This window comes from Meleagris gallopavo, chromosome 20 (genome assembly GCF_905368555.1).
Source record: "Meleagris gallopavo chromosome 20, MGAL_WU_HG_1.1, whole genome shotgun sequence".
NCBI lineage: Eukaryota > Metazoa > Chordata > Aves > Galliformes > Phasianidae > Meleagris > Meleagris gallopavo.
In genome coordinates this window covers 9,616,458-9,634,842 of record NC_139423.1, presented here as the reverse complement: position 1 = coordinate 9,634,842, position 18,385 = coordinate 9,616,458, and the positions used below count along the sequence as shown (strand labels likewise).

Genomic DNA, 18,385 nt, shown 5'->3' with positions numbered 1-18,385 from the left:
AGTGCAAGTTCAAGAAAAGTCTGGAAAGCCTAGAGAAATAGACGCAAGGCAGATAGCCAGATAATCAAACTTGTCATACTTCCTGCGTGCACACACTGAAACTGAAAGCAGGCAAACCCATCTAGCACTTGATATTAGAACTTCTTAAACAAAGACCAAACCATATTGTTCCCTACGTATTTGGACCAGGAAAGAAGGTGTATGTCTGCATAGCTATAATCCCAAATTCAGCCACAAATAGGTTTTTTGCTGTTAGTTTTATCAAATATTTACTTAGTGATAGGCATGTTGCTCATTTGTCCTTTTGGTAATTTTACACAGTGTGTCATTAGACCGAAACCATTCATTTTACTCACTTCTAAAAAAAAATTCATATTTAGTAGAATTTGTTAAAATACAGCATAACTGTAAGAAAAATGCACACCGTGAACTCCCTGTCAAATATCTTGTAAAAAAAAAAAAAAAGTTCCAATTGGATGTTGATGAAGACCAAGCAGTGCATGTGGGCACAGAGAGGGGTGGGTGGTGCATTTCAGCAGTCACAGCTCTGGGTTACCTCTGCTGCTGCAGATTGTAGCATGCAGCTCTTGTGCATGGCTGGAGAAAATGTACAGCTAATGGTGGTGACTGTGTTGAAAACGGTGTTTGTAGGTGAGAATCTGCTCTAATAGATAGAAAGTGTTATCCTGCTCCTTGTAGCTTTTGTAGTTTCCATGGAAATATGTGGAAGCATTACTTCTGGATACACCTATGAGTATGTGGTTGAACAAGAAGTAGAACACTGGAAAACTTTTCTTTGGGATCAGAAAGATTGCTTATGCTTCAAGTGAAGGTTAATTATGGGTGACCTAAGACTGAACACCATGGTTAACCAGTGGTTGGTGATATTGTGCAATATTATTCACTAATTATATTAAATTAAAGTGATTAGTGTTGCTTCTTAGATGCTCGAAGTATTAGAAAAGTGTTCAGAAGCACGATGAAAAATTCCCAGGAGTACTTATGTAGAACATCAAGGTTTAAATTAAAAATAAGTGCTGAATTCACTGTCTAGTCTAAAGAAATTAGTAGCTGAATCTAGGAAAACATAGCAAAACAGTCATTATTCTATTATTCCAGGTTAACTAGGAGACAAGGTTCTACTAGGGGGAAAGTAGCAAAATACTGCTCTTTTGTTATTTCAGCTTTTGTTCCATCAGGCAGTGTTCTAGTAGCGACTAAGTCATTAATGAAATAGTTTCTCCTCCACCACAGTTACCTGCACTGTATGTCCATAGAAATCCAGTCACGTATGAGTGGGGATGCAATGCACCTTTGTGTGTGGACCTCGGAAGCATTCTTGACAGCAGCCTGGCACCTGCATTGCACAGGAGCTCCTTTCCAAGCTGGTTTGCATGCAGCCCACACAGCAGTTTATGATCTCATTTAACAGGGCTCTCAAGCTACTGGTCATTCTGCCAGAAGTTGCTATGTACTGATCATATCATCTCTACCTTTGTTTATAAATCCTCAGAAACCTACATTGCTCGAGCTTGCTTCTCAGCACATTACATAGACAAAAGGTGACAAGTTTTGGCCTGACCAGTGTCATGTCTTCACATTTCTCCTAACAGAATTTCTTCCAATTTACTGGGAAGAAGTTTTATTGAGATGTATGAACGTGCTTGAATGTGGGATTTTGAAGGCTGTTACCAAACCTACACATAACAACAGTGAAATAACAACAGCTAGAACAATGCAGTCGGTTGAGTGTTATTCTCCCACTGATATACCAAGTATTTGCCTGAATAAATACATCTCAAGAGGAAAAAAAGAGCAATGAAGGAAGAGTGCCCAATAAGGGTGCCCTTCTGTATGTGCCATGAACTCACAGACTGTAATCACACTGCCCACAGCGTGTTGGACGTCCAACAGTGCACACCCATGTCACACGGTCACAGACTGGATGGGACTGGAAGGGACCTCTGGAGGTCACCTCATCCAAACTCCCTGCTCAGGAGGAGCCACTCATCTCCAGGCGGCTTCTGAGCATCTCTAAGGGGGCAGCAGCTCTGTGTTGTGAGAGGAGGCAGAGGTTGTGTATAAATACTACTTCATCGTAGTAAAAATTGATGTTGGACTCAAAGGTGTAGGTCATGAAATGGCTGGTGACAGTTAAGACCTGTCTCCCACATCATTCCTCTGGCTAGGGAGAACTTAACTGCAAAGAAGTTTCTGCATTCTGTCCTGTTCTGTTCCTGCATATTGCTCTTAACTGGAATTTTTGAGGTGCTTTCTGAAGAGTTGCTGTGAGGCACTGACTGTAAAAAAGAGCTTGATCTAGCTCAGAAGGGACAGACACATCTCTTGGACCGGGGAAACAACTCTGCACTTCTTGGCACCCCTGGCTCTGGGTGTAGAGCACCTGTGGGCTTGGGTGTGTAAAACTGCTCCAGGATTTTTGCTGTGCAAAACTTTCCCTGAAGGAACAACCTCTGATTTAGACCTGAGCAATGCAGGGGCTCTAGTTTAAGAAGTGTCTGTAGGAAAGATAGTCTGTATAGTAGATTTCATATTAAACTGAATTTCCTTGTTTTTCATATGAATAAAAACTCCTGTATGGTGGATTTTTGTGTAATCTAATTAAGAACTACCTGAAAATGAAGAAGCTTGGTTAGCTTGTTTAAAAAGAACAGAACAACCATAAAATGGGCACTGGAATGACTGGAATCTAAACAAAATTTAGGTGTTTTTTATTCTGACTCCATCTTTAAGTAGTGACAAGGAAAAGCCAGAAAGCTTCATCAGAAAAATAAAGAAGGCAGATAGAAGAGAGGATCCTTCAAAATGGTGTCCAAATAAGAAAAAATGGAAAAGATGATAAACTCTGACATGTTAGGTATAAAACTAAAGTAAAGCAAGTCAAAGGAAGATACTGAAGAACAATTTTCTAACGGCATAAAAACCACTAATAACTTTTTCCCAGTGTGTGAGGCAAGGATCCTGCCCGTGTCTGTAGGGCCAGCTGATGATGAAGTTGTAAAAGAAGCACATGAAAGATAACACAGAGCAAAGCTCTATCAATTCTTTTCCTTACTGCTTACAGAGGTGCCCAGGGATGTTCCCACACAGGAGCTTCTTTATGGGGAATGAATCTGAGAAACTGCCTCCAATTCAAGCACTGGAGAAATGTTTTTTAATATAAACTGATAAAATGAACAAATTCATTGGAGTCGGTCAGAAATCATGGGTGAATACCGTGGTGACTTGAATTGTCAGAGTCATCATTTAAATCTGTGCTGTCTCTCAGGGATGAGAAGTCACAAATACCGTTTTATTTTTAAAGAGCCCTCCTTAAAGAGTCCTTCAGGGGTCTTCTCCTTGCAGGGCTACAGCCAAGCAGACACGTGGAAGTAGCTTTGTCCTTACCACCCCCCCAAAAAAAACAGGACTGAAAAATTGAGCTGTTTGTTACAGTTTGTTTTGCTGTCACACCTATAAACAGGATAAGGTGATTACGCAAATTCATTGATGTTCCATCAAATGTTAATTAAAATGGCTTTGCAGATATCATTGAACCAGGGAATGCCTCAATATCCTCCTGGAGGCGAAAGGAAATACAGCTCAGAAGGTGCTTATCTTCCCCCAGGTGTCTGCTCCTGGTCCATAGCACAAAATGAAGCCTAGGTGAGACAGTGAAATTATTTCTGTGTTATGCTAAGATTGGAACTTCCTTTTGTAAGAGCACAGATTTTCTGAATTTAAGTTACTCCAGAGTCTGTGAGCTTAAATAAGAAGAGTCAACTTATTAATGCAGCAGTTCCTTGTTTATACATTTAAGCTTTAACATCAGCCCTGGCAACAGCATAAAACACAATCAAATTGTATTTGTGCAGTGATTATTCTTGTCCTGTGTAATTACTGGTCCCTCAGATAAAATCTCAAGCTACTTTATTGAAGCTGGGAATTGAAACCACAGAGAGAATCGGCTATCTATGTACATCAATAAAGCGGTCCATTAATTATTTCCACCTACTCAACTTGAAGAAAATTACCATACTAATGCCTCTGGGTAACCACATGACCTGCTCTGCTTCTCCATAAAAGCTAAACGTAAAGTCATAAAGGCTCTGAGAGATGAATCGGGGACACTAAAGAAATGGCAGTATAGAATGGCATTCAGGGAAGTAATTGGTCACAGAAATCTCCAGACAGCAATAACATCAGACAGTATCACAATGCCTTCAAACTTAAGAACTGAAAGTATTCCGATTTCTTTTCAACAAGCAGAAAGTTAATAGCTGAAATATATCACCAAGAATTAGACAGCATCTCATTATTCAAAATGTGATGAAAAATAAAAATTTTCACCAATAAATCTTGAAACATTTCAGGAAGTAAAAATCATAAAGAGGTCAATGGCAGCAGATCACGTATGAGTAGTTTCATACTGGTCTGTTCAAATGCCATCTTCCTTGATGGAATCCCTTGAAGGATTCTCAATGACGGAAAAAGTTCACAGCTGCACTGGCAAACCAAAGGGGAAAAAAACAACAGAAGGGGCACGTAAGGGGTTAAGATTCTCGAAATACATTTTCTTTCCAAAAGCGTTTATTTTTTGCTGTACATTTAATACAGGCACCCTGCAATACCCTTCTCAATTTACCTTTTAAATTATAGCTGCTCAATTCTGCCTAATTAAGCATTTTCTTCAATTATAAGGGTATTGCCTGAGAAGAGGTATTTAGTAATCACAATTAGTGACCTCTAAGCCTGCAAGGCTTTTGCTTATTTTCATATAAATAATTGGGATACCAGCATAGAAAACAGCATTATTTTCTTTGTTACACTGATTAAAATAGACCGATTCACATTCATAAACTATGCTAATCATAAAATAAACAGCAGTTACACTATAGTATGTAATTGGATTTTATGTGCCACAGTGTGGTCAGTTAATGAATACAATAAAGCTGAAGAATCAGACGGTACTTTAATCTTTCCTGAAAAACAGATCAGCTGCTTACAGGTGATTTTCACATCTCTCGTGTATCTGTAGGCACAGTCCTATCCAGCTCCAAGACTGAGCAAGTCCAGGGCTCAGCTCCACGGTCCCTCTAGGGCCATTGGTGCCACCGCTTTGGCAATGTAATGTACTTCTTTCTCTCACTCTAGAAACACACAGTCTTGGGGAAAATTGTCTTCCTCTGTAATGTTAGTGAAGTTTTCTCCACTGACAGTTTTAGTGTAACTGTGTCAAGAAATGGAAATTGCAAAGACAGAATAAAGGACAGTTTGATTTTAAGGTTAGAGAAATGGAGCTGCTTTGTGGAGGTGCTGCAGACTTGGATAAGGGAAATCCTTTTTGGTGGAGCTAAAAATGGAAAGATAGGGTGGAAAGCATCATCCTCTCCCCTTTTTCTCAATCAATAGAACGTGCTGAGGACACGTGGATGGGGGCAGTGCCTGGGTCTGTCGGGCTGTCTTACCATGTCTGCCCATACTAACCTGCTGTCTGGGCTGCCTGTATGAGTAACCAGCTGCATCGGTTACTTACTGCTAGCTGGCAGTTGCTAATCAAGTCTGGTCTTTCCCTCAGTCATCTGTCACTGCTGTGGTTCAACAGATTCCCCTTGGTGCAGGGGAGCAAAGAACAAGGCAGCGCTCACAAGTGAGCGGGTTCACCTGATGCACACTGCGATTTGGAAGGCGGGAAGAGGAAGAGTTTGTCCTGGATTTAAATGTTAGAATGAAAGGACAAAAAGAAAAGCAGCAGTGCTGTGACTGTCATTTTGTCCGCTGGGGCTTTAAGCTGCAGTGCTAGAAATGGGTGTTGAACTATCATCATAACTTTAAAAGCAGTCTTTTCTCCTATCGTTTCTTTATCTTTCACTTTTCTGGTCGTGTTGGTTTTCTTTCTGTAAACCTGGGGACTCTTGCTACTAAAACGATCGACTGAGCCGAGGCAGGGTGAGAGGAGGAGGTAAGGTGCTAAAGAAGATCCAGAAGAAAAGTGAAGAAAACTTCACATAGGTGAAATTGGGACACGGGAGAAAGTTGTTTGAAGAAAGTAATTTGAAACATTGTTTTAAGGAGAAGGGAAAGTCTGCTTATCCAGCAGATAGCTGGAGCTCTGTTCTGTAGATTCAGCTTTATTTTAATGTCTGTGGGATATTATCGATCTTTTTGATGAAAAGTATAAATGAAAGAAGGAACACAAAACATTATAAAAGACAGCATTTATTCTACCAAAAATGCTCTTTCTGGAGTGCTAGATATGTCAGTGCTTCACAGCAGACTGTTACTAAATCATAACTCCAGTAGTAAGTCATAAGTTAACTGTTTCTTGCCAAATTCAGTACGTCTGCATCTGTTAACGCTGTATTTGTTTGTTAGTGTGAACATAATGAGCTGCACATTCTGAAACTACAGGGCTTTATGGGATTCATTTTGGAGGATGTTGGCACTGTGCCTTAAGAATAATATGTGAGGAGCATCCAGTAAGAGTTAACTCATCCTAATCTCTTAACACACTTCTGTATAATTGCCTCTTGAGCATTACCTGTACCTACGTACTGCCTTCCCACAAGGCTCCTCCAGCTAACGACGGAAGTAGTGCAGAAATGTCCTGGCTCTGCTGACTTGCAAAGACAAGTGAGGAGCAGGCACAGAGTTCACCACTGAGTGCTGAGGCTCTTATCTGTAACGACAGTTTGAGACAGTAACGCTGTCTTCTAGGCTGTCTTATTTTCTAGAGTAATCATGTTTCTCTGACCTCCTTCCACAGGGCTCTAGCCCTGCCTGGGGATGCTGCTTACATCCTGAGATTACCAAAGCTCTAACTTTGACTGTTCTCAGAAAGGCCAGAAATCCTGAGGACAGCTGACTGGATGCACTTACCAGCTGAAAAAGACCGGGGAAATCCTGATCTCTTAGAAGTCTAATGTGCTGCCAAACTACAAATCTGAACAGATCCATTACTCAGAATGTTTTGGGATGCCAAGGAACCTTGGCCTCTCATTAGCTGATACATCAGACAATTCAGGTAACTGCTAACCAGGAATTGTTATTCTACTATGTGATCTACTACTGATTTTTTTCCTCACTGCAGTTACACTGACGAATCTAGTCATTGCTTCCTTGATAGCACGTTCTACTTGCAGCATGAGGCACACAGCCCCTGCAGGTACGTTTCTGCTGCTGTGAATGGAAGCCGGTTTGAGTTACCTTGGAAAGCCAGAGTGTTTAGGGAGAATTTCTCTCTTCAGCTCAAACATTCCTGGCTGCTTCTCCTGAGCTGTGTGTGCAAGCAGCAGACACAGAGAAGTCTTAGGAAAGTCTGTACAAAGTCTTAGAAAAGTCTGATTCAGGGTGATCTTGGTTACGTGGGAGCCCCACTACTTCCTCCAAAGGACAGCCCCTTTTGCTGTTGTTTCCCTTCCTCCAGAATGAGAATTTGTTTTTTACTGATCTCTACATTTGACAAACTCTTTATGTAGGAATTACTGTCTGGGATGTAAGTGGATATCTGACTGCGAGGTTATTCTTCCGGCTGATGCCACAGTATCTGATTTCTGTATTCTGTACGTGTACCAAGGGACAAATATGCTGCATAGGAAATGTAACAGTTTTCTATCCAACAAATCCCTGCATCTTCAATCATCTGAATGTCAAATGGTAACTAATGTAGTAAGTGTAAGGGTGGTCATTGGTGGCTTAATCTTCAGAAATGCTGAAATGCATTCTCTGAGTTCTCTGAAATCAGGGAAAATACAAAAGATATGAAAGGTCACTGGGACCACTTACATGACCAGAAAATTCTATCAGCATGGTGTCTTGTCCAGGAAAATCCTATACAAACATAAATACTGAGTACCTGCTTAGAAAGAAAAACTGCATTGGTACAAATCTATCTGTAAGACCCCAACAAACCAGAGAAGAATGTAATGATTCATCTCTCCCAAATGGCTGAAATATGTACCAAAAGCTCCTCATGTTACACGCATTTCCTCCTAAATTGCAAAGACAGTTGTCTTTGCTTGTCAGAGCTGTGAAAGTGAGTTTGTCCACAGTCCCGTTGCCTCCTGTAGCAAACGCAAGGCAAGTGCTTCTTGTTTATTCAAGGTTTTGCATATCCATCATTCAAACAAGTTTCCTTTATGGAGTTGCTATTAGAGAGAACCGTTATACTATTGGATTAATTGCCATGTGTTGCTCAAATACACTGCAGCTTCATTAATGACAAGGTCATATTTCAAACCTTTCAGCTCGCTAATGCATTCCATTTTGAATTCTGCTGTGAACCTGAGCTTCCAAACAACCTTGCTGATCGTGCTGAGGCTGCTTTTGAGATGCAGCAAATGAAACTGAGCTCTGCTGTCAGTGAGAAAACATTTTGCAAATATATTGGTTTTCACAAGGCTATGAAGATTCTTAGATACTCACCTAAATGTGTATTTAATGACACTAGTAAGTGTTTTCTTATTTACTTTGAAATTTCTGTATTTGTAGTCAAATAGAGAACAATGTTCTGCAGCACTCACATCAGACAGGCTGACTAGGGAGGCCCTCAAAGGAGTTTTCACGCCACTCCATCCCCCTTTTCACCCCTCTGCCAGATAAAAAAAGAAGAAAAAAGGAAATCTAAAATGGTGAGTGGGAAAGCAAGCAAATGGATTTGGCAGGCATTGCTTGGGAGTGGAGAAGGAAATAACTCTAAGGAAAAAGGGCTGGATGTGAAGAGAAAAGACGTGGGCAGGAATCTACGAAGCTGTGCAGGGGTGAGGTGTGAAGTGTGGGGGCAGCGAGCAGGAGAGCAGGGAATGCAGAGATCCAATGCCGTGCTACACGTCAGGAAAAAGAAGGGACAGATTCAGCCTGTAGGGGCTGGAGTGAGCCGAATGTATCACATAATGCAGACCTTCATCTCTCTCGTCTCTACTCTCATTCTTTTGCTGACTAAATTTTAAATCAAGTCTGTAAAATAAGGTAAATCCACGCATGCATCGTATTTGTATACATCACAGTCACCACATCTCCGGTGCTAAGAAATCTAAGTATGTAAGTCAGGGCATGTGTGATTTTCTTAACATCTGGATTCCTTTAAGAAAGAACCTCTCAAATGCTGGAATGACTGAAAGTCAGAAGCAGAGTTGAACAATGCCGGCGCGTTGTTATAACTGTGTCCCTGATTACCCAGCAGAGGGCACACGGTCTGCTCTTCCAGGGTCCGCGCTTTGCCCGGGATCTGCAATGGGCAGGACCGACTGGCGCTTCCTCCAAGTTCAGCATCTCCAGTCTCCTTGTGCAGGGAGCCTAGGGTAGAAGTGGGAGAGCGGCCAGGAGTTCTATAAACAAGGAGCCGGAGCAGGGGAAGCTTGGAGGCTGCACGACAAGGCAGGGCCGTGCAGCACAGCTATGTCCCAGCCGCTGGCAGGAGCCCCGTAGCCACATGATGGAGCATCAGGTCAGAGAGCAGACCCAGGGCAGCCTGTACAGACAGGATTACTTGAAAACGGCTCAAGGAGACTGTCATCATTAGTCAAAGTGCCAGAACACTATGGATACTCTAAAGATGGAGACTTGAAGAAACCATCTCCTCTCAGTGCCGTAGGGTTATCACAGTCCTGTGTGAATCTGATAAACTGCTATTGCTGTGTCTAATTTGGTCGTGCCTGATGTCGCTGTTAACGCATACATACAAAGATACAGTGACTCCCCACAGTAGTTTCAGAAGGTTCTGAATTGTAACAGCAGGTTTGCTCTGAATGTGCTGGTGAGAACTGGTGAAAGTAATGGGTTAGGAGTGGATTTTCCCTCTTGGTGTAAGGGAGTTGGAAAAGTGCTGCAGTGCTGCCGTCAGTGACTGAGGATGGAAATGCACAGCTCACATAGAAAAGCAACAAGAGTAACAGGGTGGAGAATGCCAGGTCTGTACTCAGGGTTAAACAGCTGCCACAAGGAGAGCCCTCTATTTCCAGTTGAGCTATAACGACGAAGCTGTTTGGCACATTTGTACAGCAGTAACCTTCCCAGAACCTTCCCTTAGCTGTTTTCTGAAGCTGTGGGTCTGTATGCGTACCCACTAAAAACTGCTGCACGTCTGCCCTGTACAAGTAGGTGGCACAAGTTTGAAAGGCAAAAACCAACACTTTCTTGCCATGGCTTACAGTGACTTATTTCAGCTTGCAAAAAAGGGCAGTAGCAAATGCATTGCACATATGAGAAATGCAGCAGTGTGCAAGCATCGTCCGATCTGCGAGGTAACTGCTCCACCTTGAGCAGCACCACAGCACCTGCTAAGTTCTTCCAGAGCAGTGCAGAGAGTACTCAGAGGTCTGACACACAGAATGCAAAATTATAAAACCTCCCACAGGCACAAAGACCATAATCTGCTTCCCAATGTGTCACAGGGAGAACAGAGGGCCTGTAGCTCTGGAATGCTCCCGACAGCCTATTTCTCTCTGCCAGGGACCGTAACAGCTCAGAAGGAATGAGCATCAATTGCTTCCAGGGGAGACGTGTAAAAGATAATGTATGTTGCCTTTTTGGCAGCAAAGATTGGCCAGAAGATAGTGCCTTGGAGGCTTTATTACTTGTGACCTTCACACAGAACCAAATACATCTTATTTTTTGAATTATTCCAGCCTGTGGATACGGCATTTCATGGTCTTTCTGGCAGTATAAGAAAAATCATACCTTCTTTGAGAAAGAGGTTTAGGAAGAAAGATGTTAAATGGTTACTTCAAAACAGATCAGAAAATGTATGGCCATGCACATGGAAAGTCCGCAAAGGTGACTAATGTCAGAAGTACCTTTGTTTGCATCTGAGCTCCTAAACTAATGAAAGTCATTACAAAGATTATCAAATACACTGTGTAAAGTCAGCAGTACATCATCTACAGGAGAAAACCGTAAGCTCATAATCACTGAAATTTCAAGCTGCCTCTGTTACAGGTCTGCTGCTACAAGAGCTGCTTCAAAAGCAGTTTTGTGATGCTGGCCAGCGATGTCAGAGGCAGATGTTGGCAGCATGGCAGCAGAGGTTGAACCTTCCCACCAATATCCCATTCCATTTCAGTGTGTGACAGATGGCAGCGGAGGGGCAGTCTGACAGAACGCTGTCTGACATGGGAGTGTGGATGGAGCAAAGGGGTGGAATCAAATTCCTCCCTACTGAAGAAATGGTGCCCACCGACATTCAGTGATGCTTGCCAAACGTTGATGGAGGCCAAGCCATGGATGTGAGCACAGAGAGGGGGGGGGGTGTGTTTCAGTGGCAACTGTGGGTCACCTCTGATGGTACAGACTGTTATGAGCGTGGCATGCAGCTCTTGTTCACTGTTGGGTGAAAATGCACAGCTAATGATGGTGACTGTGTTGAAAAATTGTGTTTTGTAGCTTAAAATTTGCTCTATCAAATGAAGTTATTGTACTCCTTGAATCTGTTGTAGCTTACAGGGAAATAATAGGAGGCACTACTTTCAGAGCGACCTATGTATATGTAGAAGTCAAAGTACAAACAGAATAATCATCCAGCTAACTAGCTGGACTAGTTAGCTAAAACTCCTGTGTCACAGCTTGCACCCCTTCCTACCTGGTTTTCTTTTCAAAGCAAAAATTTTTGAGTGAAGTTTCCACTTGATATTTCAGTTTTATATTAAATTTGTTTAAAAAGCGTAATGAGTAGATGTTCTCTGTGCCAACACAGAAAGTGCTTTTGTCAAAAGGTCATTTAGAACAACAACAAACTTGCTCCATACAAATGACCAGCATCTCCATGAGTACACCAGCCCAGCTTTGGTACTAGCAGAAAATGCGCAACTCCTTTTAAACACAAATTATATTAGCTGAATACATTTACTGTTAGTTGATGTGATTTCAGTTTGCACTTTCTGTGAAAATGAACACAAATTGTTATTCATGAGCATAAGGTTTATTTTTGTATAATAGCCTTTTGTGCTTTAGATACAGGCAATGTGCTTTAGTATTCAGCTTTGAGTAGGAGCACTACTCAGAAGGCTTAGGAAGCACAGATTAGCCATCTTTAGTGTTCCTGCTTCTGTTTGAACTTCCCCTAGCACAAAGCTACCAAAGCTAAGTCGGTGATCATAAATCCTATTAAAATTGCCATGTACAAATATCCATTCACTACAGATGAAGTTTATTCTCAACAAATTTTTCCAGTATCTTTTGCCCAAATAAAGAACAGTAAATACCAGGCTTATAATCAAAATCGTATTTCTTCCTGGTTTACTTAACCGAGTCTCAGCACTGGCCCAGGCAGACAGGGGATGACTTCTTGAGACAACAGGACAAACACATTTTTTTCTTTTAAGAAAGCTTTCTATTTTCACCTCTCACCATACGCACGATTTTTCTGACCGAGCTTTAAGAAGGGCACTCTGAGAATCAAAGCCATTGAGTTCCTAGCCTGCTTTTCCAGCAGCTGTAGAAATGTCGTACAGCTGTAGTGATACACACTGCAGTAAGAATCCCCATTGATTTGCATTCATCCTAGCAGAGGAGCAACGGTGGTTTAGCAGCCATAAGCTCCGTGCAGTGACTAAGCTTAATCTAGTCTGTGTGCCTTTTTGCTTTAACAGGAAAGACTGAATGTGTTACAAGGAAAACAGAGAGGAAAGTTCTTGTTTCCAAAATTTTTTCTAAGTAGAAAGTTGAGCGTGAATCGTAAGAGCTAGCAATACATAAAATAAAAAAGTCTCTTGGCTGGCATTAGGAACACTGTCTTCATAAAGTTCTAACGGAACCAATCAGAACAACTTTGGCTGCTTAATTGTGGTGCAAGAGAAAAAGGGCAAAGTCTGAGTCTTACAGCTTGGTAATTGTCATCGGAAGCCTCACCTACATCAATAGTGATGCTTTTCCTTTGTTCTGCACTATTAGCTGTTGTCAGCAAGGGCAGCTGATATATCTATTATGCTTCTGAAGGAAAGCAGCAGAGCAATATAATGACAATTCCTGGAACACTCATCACTAGGCTACTACCTAATGTACAAGAGGAGCATTCATTTATTTTCTGTAACATTAACTGTGGCCAATTTTGTAGGAAAATGGTCTCTATACATCACTGCTTGGGACTTAGCCCAATGATTTGCTCCCCAGTCTTGAGATGCAGTTACTTTTTGCTATTTTTGCATTTAGACAAGAGATATTTCAATACATCACCAGGGTCGGTGTTCTTGTTACTCTACCGATTTTCTATGATTGTGGTTCTTGAATAATAATCACGTTTGAAACCACAGTGTGATTTCAGTGACAACATTTACCATTCCTGTTTGAAGAATTTAACAGCTTCAAAAGGAAATGATTTGAGTGTTGAATATTTCCTAACAAAAAAGAAGTAGTAGCTAAAAATATCGGCCCTTTGCAGAAAAGAGTTTTAATTGGGGAGATTCAAAATGGTCGTCTCTTAGCTTTTTGGTGGAAGAACACCCTGCTTTACATTATCGAACATCCTTCTTTCTTTTCATTTCTGCATGTTTCAAAAAACTCCAATTAGTTGTTCAGCAATGTTTGCTTCAGGAAAGCCATCATTAATGGAGTTAGCTTTCTCGTCGGGCTATTTTTTTTCTGTTAAAATGCAGGCAGTGTTTGCAGTTAAGTGCTTCCCTGACTTGTCTGAATCTATACATTCTGAATACACATCGCTTGCCAAAAGATACTAAATAAATTATCCTCTTCTTTTGAAATTTATGTTTAATGTCTTTTATAGTCTCTGCAATTCCCATTTGATTTCAATTTTGTTGCATGTTTTGTGCAGGTTCTGTTCTTCTATGTAGCTTGTACAGTCAAAGTGGACACAGCACTTTAAGCAGAGGAGACTCTTGCAGGGGAGTGAGGAACATATTTTTGCTCATTTCCAGTTTCTCTTCCTTCAAAAAATACACTGCAATTTGCAGGATGAAAAACTCCGTAAGCTGTAACCTCTGGGAAATTTCTTCTCTGATATCATCTGAAATTTCCTGCCGCTGGCATTAGTGGAAGAACTTTGTGATGCATTTTAAATCAAAAGTTCTTAAGAAATATCTGGATAAAGCAGTTCAGATGGACTGCCTAATGTACAAGTCCACAGCAGTCCTCACACACCTGCCTGGGCATATCTGTGATTACAAACCTTCCAGTTCTTTGGAAAAATCAGGAAGCACAGTTTTTGCAGCGTGGTGAAGTTTCATTAAGATCTCTTTTCCCCCAAGGTGACCCTTCCTCATAACTTTTTGGAAGTCTGAAAACACTCTAGTACTCATTAAGCAGATGAACCTCTGTGTGCAATCAGAATCCAAAAGAGCAAAAGTCAAAAAACCCAACACCACATTCTGATGGACTCCAGCTTTTCCTGGAAATGACTTATTGATATGTCAGAAGTGATTCCTTCATTACTTAACTACTAAAAATCAGTCATGAATTGTACTGCCAGTAAAATCATGGTCTCTCTGTAATGGAGAGGAGAATGTTCCTCAAACTCTCAGCTGGAAATTTCATGCACACTCTGATAAGGGCAGCCAGATATTGTAACCTAGACCCTGAGATCCCCTGTAAAGAAAATGGACACCCAGCCAATGAGAAAATCACCCAAGGAGGAAGACAACTTCTGTTTCAGAGGTCAGTCTGAATTCCCATTAGATCTGTCACAAAGTGCTTTCGAGTAGCATACTATGAGGATTAGGCTGATCCCTGCAACTCTCCAGTCTGTATGTGAAAAACTTAATTTGAGATAGATAGGGTGTCGTTGGTTTACTTTTAAGATATTTCACTTATTTTTATAGCCTGAGGAGGATCTAAATTTGATCATAACAAGCTGCCTATTAGGCAAGTTTGGGTGCATTATATGGATGATAGATGACTGCAGATAGCATGTCTGCTGTCTGCTCTCATACTTACACGTAATTTAATTCAGCTGTCCTACCTAAACTCTGGTAAAAATGCCCAAAACCTTCACATGCATGCTTCTAACTCCCAATTCTACCTCTTGTCTGAAGTTTTCCAGGAGAATAAGTTGTGATGCCAAGTGTGGGGGGAAGGGGAATCTTCTCCCATTTTGTATCTAGGAGATATCTATGGATCTCAGCATAAACTAGCTAGGCTTGTTGGAGTGTTTTCTTCATTACCAGACTGATCATTCTCTCTTAAATGCTAACATAATCTGTCATATTCATCTGCTTGTTATTTGCTGTATGCATTACACTAGTTAAAATTAACAGTACAACTGGTTTGCAGCTTATCCTGTAATACTTGCACACAGACCTGTCAGTTTTTTGCATTAAGATACATTTACTCTTTTCAAAACACACACAGGCTGACTACTAATTCTTCAGTCCTTGACTTCATAGGCAGCATAAACTTTTAAATGGTAATTGAGTCATCTTTTGATGAGCTGAAAGGGAGAGCAAAGTACGGTGTTGCCAACAGCATACCGCTGTTTGCTCAGCAGTAAAGTTTATGGAGTAGTGTTTTGTTCAGACAAATTATTAGGTTCAGTACAGGTGATAGGTGGATGACACAGTCATGATGTACAGAAAATCCATACCCATTATCTAGCAGCATCTTCTGGCCTTGAGATCTGTGAATTTACAGCTGACTGGGAGCTACGGCCAGCAGTGGCACTCAGCATGGAGTCCTGTCCTGTGGAGGGCAGAAAACCTGCTGGTACAAAAGCTTGACAGGAGGCTCTGTTACCACTGAGAGGCTGTTGGTATTTTGATTTTTATTTTAGTTTTTTTGGATTTTTTGGACAACATTACAATTTAGAGTATACAGGGGGAAATGAGGGCTTTCTGCATGTCCCCTCACTTCAAGCACCATTTTCTCTTTAGCTAGTAAATTGCTTGAGCAACTTATTCTTTAGTTTTTAAATTGAGCGTTTTAGATCATTCATAATTAAATAGAACCCTATTTGCCGCCAGCATTTAGATCACTGGCAAACGTAACCACTACCCAAAACATCCTGTTGCAGTCTATTCGAAATTAAGTTTTCTCTTTCCATTTTTGAAATACTGCTTGCATTAGCACTTCTCATTCTGTTCTCAAATTCTGAACAAACACTGTATCATCTGCTGATATTTTTTCTGGTCAGTCTTTTGCTTTGAATGTCACCAAAAGCGTCTTGAAACTTCATGAAAACATGAAAATCTGCTCCTTGGGGGGGTTCTGACATTGGAATAGGAAATGCTGCCAACTTAGCCATTTTCTGCTGTTCAAATTCCTGATAAGAGCTTGGGGGAAAAAAAAAAAAAAAAGCAATAACTTTATGAAAAAGGTTCAGGCTCTGGTTAAATTAATGGAATTGTTCTGAGTATTAAAATGTAAGGGCTTGGTTCTCCATTATTTTCTGTTTTTGAAATATATCGAACTTAGCATTAACCATCTAATGTATTTAGGTGAATTGCCAAATCCTCAGCTGGCAGTACCTGGTAGCCATATGGCATAAATACCTTTCCTCCTTACGTGATACTTCAGAGATCTGGAGTTTCTATTCATCTGACAGAATTCTCATTGCATTCATGTATTGCGCTGTGTTTTATAATCCTTCCTTGTCCTCAGCAGACCTGATGCCAAAATCAGTCCTTCAGATCCCGAAGAAATTACACCTCTTCACGCTCAGCCTTATCTGGTATTTCACCTGGTGAACTGAGGAACTGAATGGTTGTGGCATCTGTTCTCTACTTGGATTTCACATACTCCAGATGACAGGAATTACTTTCAAAAGGCAAAGTAAAAGGTTATAGCATCTATTCTGGCAAAACGCAGCCAAGTGTGACTTGCACATGCCTTTCTCACCCCAAACGTACTTCTGAATGATCTACACTTCCAAACTGCTTTTCAACCAAATCTCCCTCGAACTTGCAGTGTGAGTCCTTGTGCAATCAGGCAGGCCCCTGTTGTGTACAACAATGTATTCCACTGACATCTTCATTTCTTTCTTTCTTTCTATTGAGATTAAAAAGAAATATAAAAAATGCATACTTTCCTATATTTTTTTGATAATGTAATTTATCTTATTCTGATTTTCCTGATAGTTTGTAATGCTTCCAGAGGTTACATTTCAAAGAATTTTTCAGTAATTCGGTCTCCTTTTGGGTACCACAATCCGGCTTAATTCACCTCTCTGAAACATGGCCAAGGATTCTGAGGAGCAGTAGAAACTTATTTCAGTATAGTTAAAGGCAGAATGAGCAGCATCTGGCTGCCTCCTCATTCAGCAGTTCTGCAAGAACTGTACAGAAGTTTCGTAGACGAGGTTGGCCACAGGTTGCACTGAATATGATATATTCCCCAAGCACTTTTTGTCTCAGCTGAGAATCAAATCTGTCAGTGGCAGAAGGGAAACCTTCACTGTCCCTTCCTTCTTCCTGGAAGGAGAGATGGCACAAGGATGCTAGCAGTAAGCGGCAAGTCAGGGTCAGGTTTGCTGTAACTGAGGATGAGACCTTTGCTATGTCTAGAAAAGCACCGACCGCAGCAGTAATGTTCTTTGGAACAGAAGCAGAAATTAATTAGCGTCTTCGTTTCTGTGACTAACAGAAATCCCTTTACGGCAGCCTATCCCTCAGATTAAAGTTAATATTGAAAAATTATGCACCGAAAGCACATGCATACATCATTTATATTATTGCTCAAAAACATGGATGTTCGTAAGAACCTCATCAAGAAAGCAGTAAGAAATTTAACGTGTTCTAACACTGTACACTAATTAAACTGTTTAGTGCAGAGATCAGCATAAATAAGGAATTAGCAAACAATGATGTGAGCATAGGATGATTTGTAATATCAGTCCATTGATGCACTGAGCTCAGATACTGTAATTTGATTGGCAGTGCTTTATTAAGTTTTGGCAGCATTTAAGTAGACTGGGAGTGCTGTTATGAAGCTCAAGCACATTAATCCAAGCTCCAGCTCTCATTAATACTGATGAGTGAAGGCAGTTAATTGAATTATGTATGAAGTACTGCTGATTAAATAATATTTCACTCCTTGCTATAGAATTAACTCTGCTTTATTAACAACCACTGTTGCCTCTAACAGTGAATGTCAGAGGGACCTTTTCTCAGCAATACTCTTTTATTTTTTTAACCATCTGCTCAGGTTGCTTATGAGTCTTAATCATTTTTTTCTTATCATATTCTACTTGTGCAGGTGTGGAAATCTGTAATAGTTCTTTCAAAGTCTTGGTGTCATACAGCAGAACTTTTATTCCCTCACAGAAAAGCTTTAATTTTTCAAGTCATTTTTTCTCATTGACAATAGAAAAAGAATTCTACAAGTTGTAAAGCCACATACTTTTGATGCCATTTGATGAGTGAAATACAACACTGAGTGTTAGTTTTACTATGCTGTTAATTTAACCTCTTTACGTCATTCTGAAGTATTGCAATATAGAACCAGGGAC

General features: G+C 40.7%; 1 protein-coding gene across 1 annotated transcript in view; it reads right to left on the bottom strand.

Moving 5' to 3' along the window:
- CA10 (carbonic anhydrase 10 (inactive)) overlaps positions 1 to 18,385 on the bottom strand; it is a 157,663-nt gene that overhangs the window by 92,400 nt on the left and 46,878 nt on the right. The gene's annotated exons all lie outside the window — the stretch shown is intronic.